Source organism: Eublepharis macularius, chromosome 4, assembly GCF_028583425.1.
Source record: "Eublepharis macularius isolate TG4126 chromosome 4, MPM_Emac_v1.0, whole genome shotgun sequence".
Taxonomy (NCBI): domain Eukaryota; kingdom Metazoa; phylum Chordata; class Lepidosauria; order Squamata; family Eublepharidae; genus Eublepharis; species Eublepharis macularius.
This window is the reverse complement of record NC_072793.1, coordinates 149,433,031-149,451,798: the sequence shown is the minus strand read 5'-3', so window position 1 is coordinate 149,451,798 and position 18,768 is coordinate 149,433,031. Positions and strand designations below refer to the sequence as shown.

The window sequence follows — 18,768 nt, the reverse complement described above, 5'->3', positions numbered from 1 at the left end:
GCCTCAGTACTGTTACAGGCAGATACCTAACTAGAGATGGGCATGAACCTAAATACGAACCAAAAAACCCCCACGAACCAGCCCAGTTTGGGGTTCACTAACCAGGGTTCATCATGGAAGCTCATTTCCATGAACTTCCAGGAACTGGACTACTGGTCTGTTTGGTTCATATTAAAGGGCCAGTTTAAATGGCCATTTCCCCGGCCTTGCAAGTGGCAGGTCCCTTTAAACTATCAGCTGGCAGGTGGCAGGGGGGATTCCCCCACCTGCCAGCTGATAGTTTGAAGGGTTCTGCCTCTTGCAAGCGGCAGGAAAGAGCCCTTTAAACAATTAAATGCCCCTTTCCCTTCCAGAAAGGGGCATTTAAACCCCACAAACCACAAACCGGTTCGTAACTGGGCCAGTTCTGTGCCAGTTCGTGGAAATCCCACAAACCATGAACCCCATGGTTCAGTTTTTTTCTGGTTCATGCCCATGTCTATACCTAACCTGCCTAATGTGGCAATTTGGAAATTGTACAGTCTTGAGCCATTGTTTTAACATGCTAGCCTGGTACAGATGTTAGCATTCACAGAATGTGCAGGGAAGAATAGAGGCACAAATGTGCTGGCCCTGCCTTCGGCCTCCATATGATTCCCTGGTCATCTGCAGGAGTGAAAACATGGAGGAAGTGCCTGTCCAAACTCACCCTCCTCATGCTGAATGACATTTGGAAAGCATTACTGATCAAGGGAAGGGACATACACATGGCCACCTTCTCCATACAGTCACACCCTGCAAAGAGCCAGGTGATCACACGGAGGCAGCGGCCATAGCCAGCACATTCTTACCGGCTATCCCTGTCTGTACTGGGCTGGTGTGAACCTTAAATGTGATCCTCAATGACTAGTTTATGGAACTGCCAATCGAAATCACTGTTGCTTTTCCTACCATATGTCACTATGTCAACATTAGGCCACTGAAATAATTCTTCTGTTTTGATGAAAAATGATTTATCAGTTTGGCAAGAGCAGGCTGTTTAGGAATAAAATGCCTTGTGGTTTTAAAGTCCCTTGGCTACTTGCATCTAATCCAGCTTCATCCACACAGCTCAATGGTTTTCTGAAGTTTGTTTGTTTTTTTAAAATAAAAGAAAATGAGATCAGTCATCTTTTAAGACTCGTCTCCCCCCTCCCCCCCCCGGCAACTCCTGAAACTCATGGACGGTCTTGGGATAAAAGAAAAAGAGAGCTCTTGCTTATATGAAAGGCAAGTAATGCAAAACTGAAACAATCAACTAACAGGTATATACTGCAGAAATTGTATGTAAATTTATTAATAACAGAGGGAATAGGGCTCCAAGAAAGTGTACTGCCACCTGCAGGTCTTGGGCACAGCAAATGAAAACAGGCCCTACATTACATATCTTCTGATTTGGGGTATCTACAGAAAGTACCACGAGTTGGTATTTAAAGCTGAAACAGAAAGGTTCAGGAGGTTGCTCCTAGCTGCTGCCAACCCCTGCCTCTCACCACCTCTGTTTTAGATTATACTATAGCTAGGGTCCCATTTTGACACAATTCCTTCAGCGCTGAGAAGTAAATTTATGCAAAAAATTTAAAAGCATTAATAATAACCGGGGAATGAAACAATCCAACATGGCACCAAAGGTTGCATACCAATAACACTTCTCCTCTTCATGAACTGTACCATGCTTGTCCCCCATACGTTTTTCATTTCAATCGATATTTCAACAAATGATAGAATGTTCCACAAAGACACCATGTGGTTTGTGAAAGTGAGATAGGAGCACATTGGTTGCAGTACCAAAGAGTTTCTACATATTCTCCTTCAACATGACCTATCGTGCCACAAAGCTCATTTTAGATACCACTGAAAACTTTTTTTCTCTTCTCCACCTGCACCCCTGAAATATGTAATGCTACAAAAAAGTGTGACATGATTTCATAGTGCTTCAGTATTGTTTGCTTCTATTCCACTTCACTGGCTGCTACTTGCCAGAGCATAGAAACTTAAAGTGTGCATTATACATAAATGAAGAACAAGGGTTATGTCTATACCTTGTCAGATATTGCACTACCGTTGTACTATAGCTATAATTTGAAGTGGGATTCTCCTGTGTAGACAAGTCCATCCAGTTGAGAATGACTGCCACAGCTCAACATTAGCACAATATTCAGTGATGTATGGGTATAGATACTGCAAAGGAGACAGAGGGCCACATAACATTGCTTCCCACATCATACAGGCTTGATTCGGAAAAGTTGTTTGCCCAACATGTGGTAAAATTGGACTATTCTCTGACCAGGTCAAGCATGCAGGTTAATCTAGAGTCATCATGTTTTTCATGAGTACTCCAGAGTGAATTAATTATTGGAAATAATCATACAAACCCAATTCTAGAGGAGAGACTGGGAGAGAGACTGTCCGCACGCCAACCTTTGGAGTGCGGCATCCCACAGGGGGCGCTACTCTGTCCCCTGTTGTTCAATCTTTATATGAGCCCCCTCGCCCAGTTGGTGCGGAGTTTTGGACTGGGTTGTCATCAATATGCAGATGACATCCAGTTGTATCTGTTGATGGGTGGCCGACCTGACTCTGCCCCTGACACCCTGTTGAGAGCTCTGGAGGCCGTGTCTGGGTGGGTAGAACAGAGCAAGTTGAAGCTGAATCCCACGAAGTCGGAGGTCCTGTACTTGGGCCGTGGACTGTCAGAGGCAGGGATCCTTCTCCTAACCTTTTTGGGGGGCACCACTTGTACCCATATAATCAGTTAGGAGTTTGGGCGTGATTCTGGATTCCTTCTTGTATATGGAGGGCCAGATCTCGGCTGTGGCTCGGGTGGCCTTTTTCCACCTTCGGCAGGCCTGGCAACTGGCGCCCTACCTCTCGGCCCAGGACCTAACGACAGTTATCCATGCAACGGTCACCTCCACGTTAGACTACTGTAACTTGATCTATGCAAGGGCTGCCTTTGGGCTTCATACAGAGACTTCAACGGGTCCAAAATAGACATGGGCACGAACCAAAAAAATTTAATGAACCAGCGGTTCATGGTTCAGTGCCGACGATGATCCCGAGGTCGCGAACCGCAATGAACATTTTTGGTTGCCGAACCAGTTCGTGGTTCGTGGGGCACAGAACGGCCCCCGTGGCACTTAGAGAGCCCATATTCCCGGAGAGTGTTTTGCAAACTCTCCTACAGCCATCACTCAAGTTTGGACAAGATTGCAAAAGGAATCTTGGAGTTATACCCTCTCCAATCCAAGGCCCCCAGGAAATTATCACAAAAATCCAAGCACAATTATACTCTCTGTCTCTCTCCCCAAAGGCTAGCAAGTGGCAAGCAAGAGCTCTGTCCCACTCCACTGCTCGCTGAAAGTGAAACCCAGCCTGGGAGCCCACGGCTATTTATAAGCACAGGTCCCATTGAGCAACGCAGGAGATCTGTGTTTGGCCATCAGAGCTGCCTATCAGGGTTTGCAGGGATGAGATTGGAGTGCCCATGGCTACAGAACACCCCATTTCCCCTCCCTCCCCTGGGTGTCTTCTCCCAACTTGTAACCGCTTTGCAGCTCCATGGTTGGAAGGAAGACCTGCCGATCAAGGTAAGCTGGGCTTCCATTCGGGTTTCCAGGGCGACAGAAGGAGCGCAGACAGAGTTCAGGCATTCCCCCAGCTCCGTTGCCAGGGGAATTGATTGCTGGCGCTTGACTGTCTGGCTTCCCGAACCGAGAACCGCACCAAACCAGGCCTCTCCTGAACGCTGATTCGTTGGCCGTGGACAATCGCAAACCGCCAGATCGCGATCGCACGATCGCCAATTTCGTGGGTTTTTGAAGTTCGTAATGCGGTTCATGCCCATCTCTAGTCCAGAATGCTGCTGCGCGTGTCCTAACTGGAGCTTCATGTAAGGAACACATGACACCTATCTTGCAGCAGCTTCACTGGCTCCCAGTAGAATTCCGGATCCGGTTCAAGGTGTTGGTTTTGACCTATAAAGCCTTAAATGGACTGGGACAAGCATACCTAAGGGACCGTCTCTCCCTGTGTGTGTCTCAGAGAGTACTTCCTTCAACCAGAAAACATCTACTGGTGGTCCCTGGCCCTAGGGAGGCTCGGCTGGCCGCTACCTGGGCCAGGGACTTTTTGGTCCTGGCCCCAACGTGGTGGAACTCTCTGTCGGAGGACACTTGGGCCCGCCAGGATCTTGTGTCATTTAGGCGGGCCTGTAAGATAGAGATGTTCCACCAGGCATATGGTGGAGGCTAATTTTAGCCCATCATTGCCGAGCCTTCCACCAGTCTCCCTCTACAAGGGGTATGGAGAGTCCACTCCCACTGGTTGCCCTGAAAGGGGTACAGTATTTTATCTGTTGCTGTTTTTATGATTGATTTTAAGTTGTATTTTAATCAATGTTGTACCCTGCCCTGAGCCCACTTGAGGGGAGGGTGAATTAAAAATAAATAAATAAATAAATAAATAAATTCTACTGGAACCCAAGTATGTGGCAATTATTTTTTTAAAATGTGGTAGGAAAATGCACCCTCAGTTTTGTTATCCTAAAAGGTGTAGTTTTCTTTGTCTCTGGGGCAGAAAGGCTTGGATCAAGGTCAATGACAGGTCCAATGGTTAATACCATGAAAGCAGAAACCAAGCCCACATTGAATCATCAAACAGGAGCCAGATTCACAAGGAAGTCCAATAGAAAACAAGAAGCTGAGAGCCAATTTGGTGTAGTGGTTAAGTGCATGGGACTCTAATCTGGAGAACCGGGTTTGATTCCCTGATCCTCCACTTGAAGCCAGCTGGGTGACCTTGGGTCAGTCATAGCTTCTCAAAGCTCTCTCAGCCCCACCCACCTCATAGGGTGATTGTCGTGGGAATAATAATAACATACTTTGTAAACTGCTCTGAGTGGGTGTTAAGTTGTCTTTAAGGGCAGTATATAAATCGAATGTTATTATTACAGCAAATTGCAAGGACAGGAGCTTAGGTCATAAAGAAAGATTAAGGTCAGGAAGTAAGGTTTCCAACCTCCAGGTGGGGCCTGGAGATCTCTTAGAATTATAACCAATCTCCAGATGACAAAGATCAGTTCCCTTGGAGAAAATGGCAGTTTTCGAGGGTGACCTCTATGGCATTATAGTCCATTGAGGTCCATCACCAAACCCCACCCTCCCCAGGCTCTACCTCCAAATCTGCAGGAATTCTCAAGTTAGAGTTGGCACCCTTATCAGGAAGACAAGCTTGAATGCCAGGATAAAGGAACAGGGCTGCTCACTAGACAGGAATCCCATACTGCTGCAAAGAGGCAACGGATAGAAGGCAGAAAAGGTGCATCTCTGAGGCTCAGAGTGCCTTGTTGCCCCTGGGAACGATCATATTTGCAGCCTTGTGCCACACGAGGCAGTAGAGTTCTTTGTCCAAAGGCCACAGGCTCAGACCCCAGAAGCTCCTGAAAACTAAAAAGTGTCAACCAAATTTTATTCTGAGGAGAACTGTGTTTTTGCACAGTCACAAAATGTCACTAATTTGTTTTTACTGAAACGCTTCAACCTTATTTTCCACAGGGAAATCTTTATTGCCCAATAAAATTGCCATCCCATACCTCGTTCTGAAAGGGAACACTCTCTGTGGCGTGCCTGTCTCTTTCTATCTGTTTTTGTCTCCCTTACCCCGCCTTTCAGAATTCACAAGCTGAACTGCTTTGTACAATTAATGTTTCTTTTACTTAAGATAAACGAGGCCCTTTCAAATTAAATCACAGATATGCTTGATTTACTATTTAGCTGCTTTGGGAAAGGGGGTAGACATTTCCACAAAGAATGATAGAGTTTTTTCAGTCCAAGGTCTGGCAATGTAATTCAGCCAAACCCTTCATGTGAAATCTATCACACATATACACAGTCCCTCTTTCACCCAAAGCAAATTGCTCAGGAATCAATTTGGCAAATAGGATTCTAAAGTATCTGAGCCCAAAGGCACAATCAAAAAAGTTATTTCTGCCTCTTATAAAGGAAAGGAAAGCTCCCGGGCAATAATTTCATGATATGCATAAAGCCATTGCATCAAAAGTGCACCTTTCTATCAAAAAACCTTTCAATATTTCTGCTTTCCCAGCTTAGGACTATTATTGTGCCACTGTGTATTTCAAATCATTTTAAGGAATTCCAAGTACAGGTGCAATATAAACAGTGACAGCCATTTTAAATATATTACCCTACTTTAGAAGCTTCAGTGCCAACTCTATCCTATTAGTTCAACCAGAAAATCCTGGTTGCCTGCCTAAAAATCAACATTCAGCATGCCAAAGCTGCAATCCTGCGGACACTTACTTAGGAATCAACCCCACTGGACATAGTTGTGCATTGCACATATTGTTTTTGATTTATTTGGCACAGTTATATTCTGCCTCTCCAGATATATGCTCAGCAACTCACAGGAAAATAATAATAATGATTTTTAAAAAATTAAAACAAGCAATAAGTGCAACAAATACAATCAATTCAAAAATACAATCAATTCAAAAAGACTAATCTGTGGACAGCAAAACAGTTTGTGTGTTAAAGCCAGAAGTCAAGAAAAACTAGAAAACAGTCTTCTTGATCATAACAATAAGCCCTAATAACATGAAGAGGCAGGAAAAACAGGCCAAGATCAGTAAACAGAGAAAACATGAGATAAATGTTTAGTTAAAAGCTAGTTAAGCACGCAATACAAATTAAGAACTGTTTTATTTAAAGGGGGGTGCACTGTAAATTTTCAATTAAAACAGCACTGTTCCAGCTTGGCTTCAACTCCACAAAATCTCTCTATAAGTATTTCCAAAATAAACTCATCCAGTCAAATGCTGAGTGACGAAGCCAATCCACTGCTCACTAACAAAAGGTGCCGGAGACAACTCTGAATAGTATGAGTGAGGTTCACTCAGCAGGTAGCCACAGTAAAATTCAAGCATACCACTGCAATTAAGCTGCTATGAACCAAAGGGAGGGCAGTTATCTGTATCAGCCTGTACAGCCTGTATCAGTTTCATGCAGTGAATCTGTGCTGCATCGTATTGTAGTAAACATGACATTCACTCAGTGTTAATTGGTGGTGGACCTGTGGTCTGGCATTGCTAACTTTGAATTTTTTTTAAAGAAAGTCAGTTTCTGCATGAGGTATTGGAACTCACCTATTTTCAGTCCACTTCCTGACATTCTATTCCTCTCCTCCTCCCCAAACATCCAGTAATTTCTCTCTGTAGATTGATCAGAATTATTTGGCATTGCTAGTCAGTAGTACAGAATAGAAAAGAGTTGTGTGTATGGCACTTTCTTTTATTACTATCTTTCAGCTAATCTACAGTTTATGTCACACTGCTAAACCAAATCAATAAAAAAAAGATTACTCAGCACTTGAAGAATCTTGAGGTACAAACTTAAACATTATGAGAATGCAACTCAATAATGAATTTGGATTGCTTTTGCTTTGTTACTCCGTTTCCTTCAGGATCTTCTCCTATAACATTTTCAAGCCCAGATCTGTAAGCATGAGAGCAAAACACTTCCTTTAAAATATATATTAAAAGCTGGAGTTTCAAGAATTTTCAAAAGAATGTCTCAGTGCACCATTTTTTAAAACATAGAACAAGGAAGAGCAGTTAACTAGTGGCTATCAAACCTTATTCTCTGCCTGTATTTGATTAATTTCAAACATGGTGGGCCCAGGGCTGCTCTCTAGGAATCCAGAATTGCCCACGTAACCTTCTGCTTAACTGGAAAACTGGAAATGAGTACATTTGCTATGTTTGGCTAAGGGATTAAATTAGCAAACACTTCTAGAAAGCTTAGGGTTGCCAGGCCAAGCTGGAAACTGGCAGGAGGGCTGAGAGGCAGAGATATGGAATGTGGGTGTGACATTGGTGACATTGCTATGTCACTTCCCGACACAATCTGGAAGTGACAAGGGATATCTCTAGGAATCATCAGAAACATGTATGGTTTCCTATGGATTCCTAGAGTTACCCTTTGACACTTCCAGGTTGCATCTGGAAGCATTGTAGCAACGTCAGTGGTGTCCCTTTTTAATCTCCCACTGTTGCTTAGAGCAGCGGCAGGCAACAAAACTTACCAGGGCTAGTAAGCACATTCTAGCTTTAGCTGATGCTCTGATATTATAAGCATGAGGACAAGTAGGAGAACAAAATGTGTCAAGCAGACTTTCTGGACACCCTAGAGCAACCCAAGCCCTGGGAATTTTACATCCCCAGTCTCCTCCAACCCAAGATGGCAATAAAATGCTTTCAAGCACTGGAGGCAAGAGATATATTGACTGCAAGGCCAGTACCAGATGCTAGCCTATTCAGACCTTCTGGTTTACATAGTGGTTTGTTTGCACTGCAAGGTGAGGTCTAAGACAAGTATCATTCTACTTAGAGTTGCCAGCTCCAGGTTGGGAAATTCCTGGAGATTTGGGGAGTGGAGCCTGGAGAAGGCAGCATTTGGAGAGGGGAGGGACCTCAGAAGGGTATAATGCCATATAGTCCACTTGCCAAAGCAGCCAATTTCTGCAGGGGAACTGCTCTCTGAGGCCTGGAAATCAGTTGCAATTCCTGGAAATCTCCAGCCGCCTCCTGAAAGTTAGAAACCAACAGAGGCTCTCGCAGGAGCGCAGATGCAATACCAAGAAGACTACAAGTCTGTTGCAAGCTACAATAAATCAGTAAGTCAACATTCAATACTCATTTTATAATTCTTAAAGTGCCAATGCTTATAGTACTATAGTAAAGTACTATCTATCCACAAGTAACCAGATTTTCTCTATAAGCAGCACATCCCACTCAGTGTACACACTGAAGATCATATGACAATGCTCATAGCAGAAGGAGAATGCAATAAATCAATTCAAAGAAGTCATTGTACTAAATACATTCATTGCAAAACCAAAATTAGGCAAATAAACTGGTACAGCCGATAGAACTACTCGTGGAGGAATCGTTGATGCAGTCTGTATACTGTCTATATTAAACTGCTCATCTCTGACGAATCCAGTATTGTAGATCATTTAAAATGCTCACATACATCGAAGGTAAGTAGTTTTCCTTAAATATTGGATAAGTGAGAAGTTATTCCATATCCATTCTTAGCCACTCTGTTTTATTTCAACAGGTATCCATTAATGCTGGGCACACAGCTCTCCAAATCCCATTCCTCCAACCACACTCCGTATAGGCGGAAAGAACAATCGGGGTTTCCCTCTTCCTGATAGGCTGCTAGCTCAGTTCCTGTTTTATTATACTTTGTCAAGGAAGTTGCACATGTTCAACAATTCATTTCCAACTCCATAAATTTATGGAAAGTGTTTTCCCTTTTCCTGCTGGTCATTCAATTATCCAGCTCCGGGCACAAATGGAGCAGCTCCCTGGCAGGCCGCAACAGGTCGATCCTCTCCCCGTTGACCTGCGGCCCAGGCAGAGGATGCCTCTGCAGGTCAATGGGGAGCAGAATAACCCAGGGAGCTGCTCCATTCGTGCCTGGACACCTTAAACAGACTGCACAGATACAGCTTTGTGTTACCAAAAGATAAGATACGAGCAATAGTATTTTGTGCGGGCACACATACATCTTATTTAAGACTTTCTCCCATTCTGTATTCACTGGCCAACTGGGAAAGGCATTAGGTACAATCCAGAGAACACTGAGCATTCTGAAGCTCAAGGTCCCAACAGCACACAAAACTTAGTCCTCCTTATTCCCAGTGACTTCATCATACCTCATCAACAATGATCACTGATCAAACATTATTTAGGTCTGCTTGATCAAACGTGAGATGGTGCCCATTAGAAAATCTATCTAATCATGCTTGCGTAATAGCTAAATGAAGAGGTCACCGTCTATTTCAATCCTCAAATGCGCCCTTGCCTTTTGTCCTTCATTGTACGTGTGAAAATTGTGCCACAAGGCATTTGCGCTGTTTGTTGGTACAAAACATTAAGTCTATTACAAGGGTTTTTATAATGTCTTCAGTTCTTTTGAAGTATCACCCAGGCGTTTTTTCCGTCAGGCAACAAATGATGCAATTCATCAGGCTGTTACTGATGGGGCTTCAAGGAAAGTCCAATTCTGAAATATATATGGGCCTGTGAATCTTTCGTTAGGTAATATAAATAAATCTAGTCTCAGAAGTGCTGCTTTCTTAATCATCTTTAAAACACAATGGGTCTGTCAAGACAGCCTATGACTCTGATTTTCAGCACTGGAAATATGGCAAGGGAAAGCAGCCATTTCCTCAAACAGAATGCAAGATGTGGAAGGGAGGAAAGAGTAAATGGACTTGGAGAGCAGCAGCAATATTTCGTCCTACATGTAAACGCTATTTGTCAGACAGCCTCCCCTGCCATTTACTATCCTGATCCAAAAAAACCCCTATGTAGTAATTATATTTTTTTGCCACCACCCCCACCAAACAGAAGATGACTAATCAAATGAGACGGGGGGCGGAATCTCCAGACTACTGAGATCCGTTCCCCTGAAGAAAATGGCTACTCAGATAGGTGGGCGGGACTGTACGGCATTATATACAGCTGGCATCCCTCCCCTCCCCAAAACCTCATCCTCCCCAGGCTCCACTCCCAGATCTTCAGGAATTTCCCAACCCAGACTCGGCAATACTCACCGAGAGCGGAATTAGATTTTTGCTGATGAAATACAATGACAGACTCCTACAGGGTACTTTCATATTTGAAACTTACATTTCTTTTTATTTAATTTGACCCAGCCTCTCCCTCAGCTTAACAGCATAATACAAAACATTAAAAAAATAAAAAGCAAAAATCATCATCTGCAGCAATAAATCAAAAGCTCCTTGAAACATCAAAAAGTCGCAACAGCTGGTTAAAATCTCACGTCAAAAGGTAGGCTTAAACTTCAGCAAAGAGGCACGTCAGTTGTCACCAGTGAAAGCTTATAGAGCCCTGGAGCTGTTGCAGAAAAGGCCCTTCTCTTTCTAGACACTGCTCTCATCTCCTTAGGCGGTGCTGCCCTAAAGCAAGGATCTAAAATCTTGTGTGGAATACTGTGGGTTAGAGTGTTTCACTCGGACTTGGGAGGTTCAGGTTCCAATCCTCACTCTGAGTGAACTTAGGTGAGCTGCACTCTTTTAGGCCAACCTATCACACTGGGTTGTTCTGGGGATAAATCAGAGAAGAATAGCCATATGGACTACTGTGAGCAATTTAGAAGAAGAGGAGGATAAAAAGCACTAAATAAATGTTTGTACAGAGGGGCATTCTGCGAGGTTGCCGTTCCCAGGCTGCGAAGGGTGTGAACTGCCTGAGAGCTTCTTGTCTAATCACTATTCGTCATCATGGAACAGAAAAAGCAGAGGAGAGGCACTGGCAGCACAAAGGGCAGCCTGGCCAATCTGCTTCCTAATTCTTGTCCGAAACAATGGAATCAACATCTGAGCCCACTGCCCTCCATGCATCTGACGAAGAGAATGTGATTCTCGAAAGCTTATGCTACAATAAAATTGGTTAGTCTTAAAGGTGCTACTGGACTCTTTTTTATTATTCGACATTATAATGAATGCATGGTGAGGAAGAGGGTTGCATGCACTGTCCCCGTCCCCAAACCCCATGCACTCAATCAAATATCAAGCCTACACACAGAGAACGGTCTGCATACAACATATATGTCTCTCTATAGATATGATTGGGAGCCCTGCTTTCACAGAGGGCTTGGTTGGGCAAAGGCAGCCTTACGCACAGAGGCTTCACGCAGACATTCCTTCAGAACACAGGGAAGTCAGGAGTGGAGGCCGCACACGCGATTCCACTTTCCCCCACATATATCCATAGGTCTCCAAGTTCCATAGGTTTGAATATACATACACTATCTCTCTGTCACGTATAGGCATGCAGACAGACACATAATCCTGTATATACAGTGTACAAGGCTTGGCAAGGATATTCATCCCAAACAAGTATCTAGAACACAGTTGGAGTTTGGTGTCAGAATTTAAACAACACTAGGCAATCCCACACTTCCCAGCATAGAACTATATTCGCACAATGAGGGCGTCTTCCTGGTGAGATTTCTGACATTATCACGCCATGATGCTGCTCCCAAGGCATGATGACCTCTGAAATCGCACTAGGAAGATGCCCTTGTTGCGTGAGCATAGCACTACGCCAGAACATGCAGAAACGCCCATTGTAAAGCTCAAGCCTTCAAATTAAAAACAATTCTGAAATCACAAGTTACGAAACAAGTACAGTCAAAATACAGAGAATGCAACTGAGTGTCTTTTCAGATGTATTCCTTTCACAAGTTTACGCAGCCTGGGATTTTACAAGGAATTTATCTGATGTACCATGCTACAGACATGCTCCACTCTGGAAAGCTGTTAAACAAAGCTATCTAGCGGGATAATTTGTTTAAAATACGCATACATTGCCTCTCTATTAATAACAAAATGGAGTATAATTCACCAATATAAAAATATAAACACAGTATCACTTCCAAAATTAAAAAGAACAGTGAACCAATACCAATAAAACAAAACAGCAAATAAAAACCAGGGTAACCATTAAAACCATGCTACAGATTTTTTTCCATGTGCTGGACAAATAAGAGCATGGTGCTCTCCATCTACACAACACTTTACACAGTAATGTGCATCACATGTCTATTACATTTTTGTACTGTTTCTCATTTTTGTAATCCTAGTCCCATTGCATTGCTTATTAGATCTCTCTTGCTATTTGATTTCATTGTTCATCTTGAGTCTTGGTAAGAAAGGTGAGCAATAAATAGAGTTAATCATAAATAACAACAACAACATAGGTATCTTGCACAAAGACCTATATGCATAATGACCTTGTTTTTCTTTCCATTAGGGAAAACAAGAGCTGGAATTGGGTTACTTTAATCATGGGCAATTCTATGATTCACGCAACTACCATATTACATTTATTTAAATATAGGCTATAGTATTAAGTATCCTCTGTGGGTGGCGGATACCTCCTCTAGCAGGCTCTTCCTACCACTCCTGAGCTGGGTGTGGAGAGAAAAATTAGGGGGAAACCAGGGAGGGGGGGGGGGTCAACAGCCAGCATCCTGATGCTCAGTTTGAAGTGATGCAAACAAATCCCCAGGGATGCTTCACCATCTATCAAAAACTCTACAGTTAAACTGTAAAGTTTTACCCATATGCTAGTGCATTCTCAGAAATGCACTTATACAATTTCCAGTCGTGCTGGAAATCATGTCAGTACATCACTGATGATGTCATTATATTGCAAGTGGCACCTTGGGGGAGACAGCCCCCCGCCCCGCCCCGCCCCGCACGCAGTGTGAGTCTCTTGCCCTGCTCTGGCAACCCTATGTGCATATGAAAGGGAGGAGAACATACTTGCCTCCACCAAAGGAACTGTAAAACTGAGAGCCAAACTGAGAGCCAGTTTGGTGTAGTGGTTAAGAGCGTGGGACTCTAATTTGGAGAATGGGGTTTGATTCCCCACTCCTCCACTTGAAGCCAGCTGGGTGACCTTGGGCTAGTCACAGTTCTCTGGAGCTCTCTCAGCCCCACCTACCTCACAGGGTGATTCTTGTTGTGGGGATAATAATAACATGGTTGTTGTGGGTTTTCCGGGCTGTATTGCCGTGGTCTTGGCATTGTAGTTCCTGACGTTTCACCAGCAGCTGTGGCTGGCATCTTCAGAGGTATAGCACCAAAAGACCACGGCAATACAGCCCGGAAAACCCACAACAACCATCGTTCTCCGGCCGTGAAAGCCTTCGACAATACAATAATAACATACTTTGTAAACCGCTCTGAGTGGGCATTAAGTTGTCCTGAAGGGCGGTATATAAATCAAATGTTGTTGTTGTTGTTATAAAACTGAATAGGGTGCACTCCATATGATATTTCAACTGTAAGAAAACTCTTAACTCCAAATTGAGGTTGTTGTTGTTTTGGTTCTGCCCTTGTCAGCAAAGCCAAAGATCTATCAACACTTCTCCTTGCCATGGTAAACAGCTGCTATGAACTATTTGTGTCTCCCAAAAGATAGCACACTTTGTTACAAAAGGCCTACATTTCTTACCAATTCTCTTGTCCTGCCTCAGGGCTTCTTCTCACACAAGAAAGTCTTGAGATAGAAAAATTTTCTGCTCCTGTGGAGAAAAAAGAAAAAGTAATGTTGACCTCAGTTTGTAGTTTTACAAAGAATGTTTTAAGAAGAGAGAGGCGGAGGCAAAGTGGCACCAAGAAATTAGTCCCATGAAGAGGAAATGAAATGGTTTTTTTGTAGAGGTAAAAATAATGTCAGCAGCACTGTTGGAAGCCTTTTATATGCCAGCCTATGCTACTGTGCAAGCAAGGAGGAACTTTTAAGTTAGCCAACCTGGTTTTTTTCAACAGGTGCAAAATAATCTGTTAAACAACCGAATTCAATAAACAGAGGACTGACATAAATTCAGTTTGCCTCGCCCAAGGACAGATTTTCTTATCCAGTTTGGTGTAGTGGTTAAGAGTGCGGGACTCTAATTTGGAGGTCTGATTCCCCACTCCTCCACTTGAAGCCAGCTGGGTGACTTGGGCTAGACACAGTTCTCTGGAGCTCTCTCAGCCCCACCTACCTCACAGGGAATTTTTGTGGGGATAATAATGGCATACTTTGTAAACCACTATGAGTGGGTGTTAAATCATTCTGAAGGGTGGTATATAAATTGAATGTTGTAGTTGTTGTTGTTGTAGTACATGTTCATCACTTGATGAATGCAGAAGTGTATATCAAAATCCAAGCTAAGCATGCTGTTTTTGTTAACCTTCAGAAGGATAACTAACATGTGGGATTGTTGTTCCCCGAGTGGGGATAGGGGATCTCCAGCTCCCAGCCTTCTCCCCCTGCCACCACTCACTTGGCTAGCAGGGGAAAAGGCGCAGGAATGGATTTCCCCAGGGCATGCACCCAGCACTATGCAACATCATTCCCAGGAGTGATGTTATCATGCAGGTCCTGAGAGTGATCCTGGGCTTCACAAGGGACTGATTCAGCTTGTTTGGGGCACAAAACTCAGAGCACTTCCAGGGCTTGTGTGATAATTTCACTCCTGGAAGTGATGTCATTGCACTGTGCCAGGACCAGGTGCATGTTTTGCATGTATGCAAGAAAAAACCACAGGTAACAGCTCTGTTCCCCCCACCTCCCCGTTGGGAGGATAAGGCAACCCTAAAAACTGAGTGAAATTTTATCTGACCTTTGGATCTAAACAAACTAGGCCATTCCTGGCATTGCCATAAGTGTCTAGGGCTGTGCCCTGTTTTCAGTTTCGCCACATTGTTTTTTATCTTATGGGTTCCTCAAGGAGACATAGTATAGGAATGCCAGAATGGTATAGTCATACTGCCATACTAGGATCGAGGAGGTCCAGGTTCAAATCCCCACTCTGCCAGGGATGACCTTGGACCAGCCATAGTTCTCAGCTATGTCAAAGGGTTGTTGTGAGGATAAAATGATGGAGGGGAGAATGATGTAAGCCACCTTGGGTCCCCATTGGGGAGAAATATGAGGTATAAATGAAGTACGTTAATACATACATACATACATACATACATACATACATACATACATACATACATACATACATACATAAATACGAAAGAGGTAACAAAACATGAGAGTGATTTATTCTTGAAGGGATGTTGTCCCATCCAGAACACGTAGTCTATATTAGTACCCTACACAGTAGGGTTGCCAGCTCCAGTTTAGGAAATTCCTGGAGATTTTGGAGGTGGAGCCTGAAGAGGCTGGGGTTTGGGGAGGGACATCAAGGGGTGTAATATCAAAAAGGTCACCTTCCAAAACAGCCATTTTCTCCAGAGGAACTGATCTCTGTGGCCTGGATATCACTTGTAATTCTGGGAGATCTACTACACAGCCATTATGGGTTAGCATTTCTGTGCATTGCATTTCCCTAGATCACACTGCTGGCTCATTGATTTGCGGAAAACTCATGCAGAAATGGTGGCCAGTCAGACAGACAGTCAGTCTTTATTATGGCCCAGAAGCCATACAGAAACAGAAAATACAATGTTATTTAATTAAATATCGAATTACTTAGATCATTTAACCTAGTACATATGACAATTTAAGGGTTAGAATCAAAGTAAGTTATACACAACAGAATATATATCAACCAATATTTTCATTGTAGAGAACACCTACTTATAGAAATACAAGCAATCTTTGTCTAAGCCATTTCAGCCTAGGGTTGCCAGTCCCCCGCTGGGGGCGGGAGATCCCCTGCTCCCACCCTCCACCCTCACCCCTGGCTTACCTGGCCAGTGGGGGAAAAGGTGGGGGACACGCCTCCCGGGGCATGCTCCCAGGTGGCACGGCATACTCCCACATTCTGCAGGAGCTCGCCAGGGCCTTCCCAGCAGCGCTCCTTTCCTCCACACACAGTGGGCCAAATCAGGCCCATTTAGGAGTCAAGTGATGAACATGCATATGTTTACCAGCATTTACTGCTATGGTTCTCAATACAGCAAGGTTGACCTTCCTAAACAGATTCCAGCCATTGAAAGGGAAAGCACAAACTCAGATGTGACCCCTCCCTAAACTCTAGTAATTGTTGTGCATATTTATTACAAATGGCCAAACTATTCCTTATTCCCAAATCAGCCCACTGCAAAGAGCACATGCACAAGCAGAGTGCCAGGTTCCCCCCTCCCACTGGGAGGGTAAGGGGACCTGGCAACCCTACCAACTGCACACTAGTTAAAACTAGTTAAAACCTCACACACCAAATTTGGACTTGATATCCTACTTTTGAAAGCTCAGACATCTTGGCAGAATAACAGTAGCAACAATTACTAGATTAGTATGTATGTGGACCCCATATTTTCTCTATCCGGGTACAGGCCTTTCTGTAAAACTTGCAATGACGTGTAAGTAGAGATGGGCATGAACCACAAAAGAAATGAACTATGAGGTTTGTGGTTCATGGATTTTCACGAACCAGGAACCACAAACTGGCACAAACTGGGACAAGTTTATGAACCAGTTCATGGTTCGTGGTTCTTGGGGTTTAAATGCCCCTTTCTGGCCGCTTAGCAGCAGCAGGGAAATGGACATTTGATAGTTTAAAGGGCCCTTTCCTGCCTTGCAAGCAGCAGGTCCCTTTAAACTGTCAGCTGGCAGGCGGCAGGGGGGGTCCCCCCTTGCCGCCTGACAGCTGATAGTTTAAAGCGACCTGCCACTTGCAAGCCACAGGAAAAGTTTATGTGGCCATTTCCCTGGGCAAATGGCCATTTAAACTGCCCCTTTACGACCCAAACAAACCGGTAGACCAGTTCGTGGAAGTTCGTGGAAACGAGCTTCCATGAACCACTGGTTCGCAAACCATGAACCAGCCTGGTTCGTGTGGTTTTTTGGGTTGTAATTCGATTTGTGCCCATCTCTACCTGCAAGTAATTAACATATTCCTCCTGTCCCCATTTTTCACTCTCCACCACTATTCCTAGCCTTTTGCACCAGCTTTTACTATTTTGTTTTTGTGAATTGGTAAGAACTGTCATTGTTCAGGGTTTAATTCCCTCTCTTAGGTCTCATGAAATTAAATCTGAGCAGGGAATGGATACATCTCATCAGCAGTGCACAGCACATCCCTGTACAGTAATGCACATAAACACTAAAGCACCACTAGAGATACAAAAAAAATTCAATGATAGCTGGTTTGGCTTGAACTTTGATGGTTGTATATTTTTTTAAAAATTGATGGACAAAAATGTGCCTGTCAAACATGTATGACTTACAAACTTTGAAAGAAAAAATATATAGATTAATGTTGATGCCTACTATTCAAGGTTTGGACGTAAACTGCAATCCTAAACAGAGTTACTCCAGTCTAAGCCCATTGATTTCAATGATTTCCATGGGCTTAGACTGGAGTAACTCTTCTTAGGATTGCACTGTAAGTAACTTTTTCCCCTGTAACATGAGCCTCTGCTGGTTGATCATTCTTTTCTTGTACTGAGGACTCAAAATGATCTGCTGATTCCTCCCTGATTGTGGGTGAGTTCCAGGCTACAGGAAGAGGATTCATTCCACAGTTTGGAAATGTTAGGTTTAAAAGGACAGCATTTTCCTTTTTTAGCTCAAAAGTTTGCACAATGTTTTGCATCATTTTGGTTGGTCCAACTCCTAATAAAAGGTATTACACAGACTTCTTGTTTTTGTGGATTTTGCGTGGGTTGTTTATAAAATTTTGCAGTGAAGCATAGCATTTTCATATGCATTTTAAAAGATTTACTAATTTACAAAATAGGAGATAAGATAATCAGTTGCAAAAGTGCTGAAAAGCTAAAAACAACAAGCACAAAACAAGCATAAAACAGTCAACTAAAATTCTGCAGAACAGCCACACTCAGACTTTTGGGGAAAGAACTTAAGGAAGGATGAATGTGGGCTCCTGGAACATAAAAGAATCTCAAAAGATCTAAAAAATTGACAGAACTGTGTCTCTCTAAGCACCACACAGTGAAAGCCTTCCATTTCAAACACCATGCCGCCGAGCTATATTTTGAACTATTGAGAACGTATTGTAGGACAACTTTTTTCAAACATATCTTTAACAGAAAGAACAAACACCTTCTTGGCTTTAAAATCAGTGGGGGATAGGCCACTGCACCGTAAACAAACAGTATATGCAGCAGGTAGAGAACAGCCTTTAGATATGCAGGGGCTTGGGCAGTGATCCTTGGTTTGAGATC

The 18,768-nt window shown here is 43.4% G+C and overlaps 1 protein-coding gene across 1 annotated transcript in view; it reads right to left on the bottom strand.

Moving 5' to 3' along the window:
• FHIT (fragile histidine triad diadenosine triphosphatase) overlaps positions 1-18,768 on the bottom strand; it is a 1,476,895-nt gene that overhangs the window by 1,158,620 nt on the left and 299,507 nt on the right. Inside the window, exon 3 of the mRNA XM_054978165.1 lies at positions 14,096-14,165. The gene's annotated coding sequence lies outside the window, so the exon portion shown is untranslated. The remainder of the gene's footprint in view (positions 1-14,095; positions 14,166-18,768) is intronic.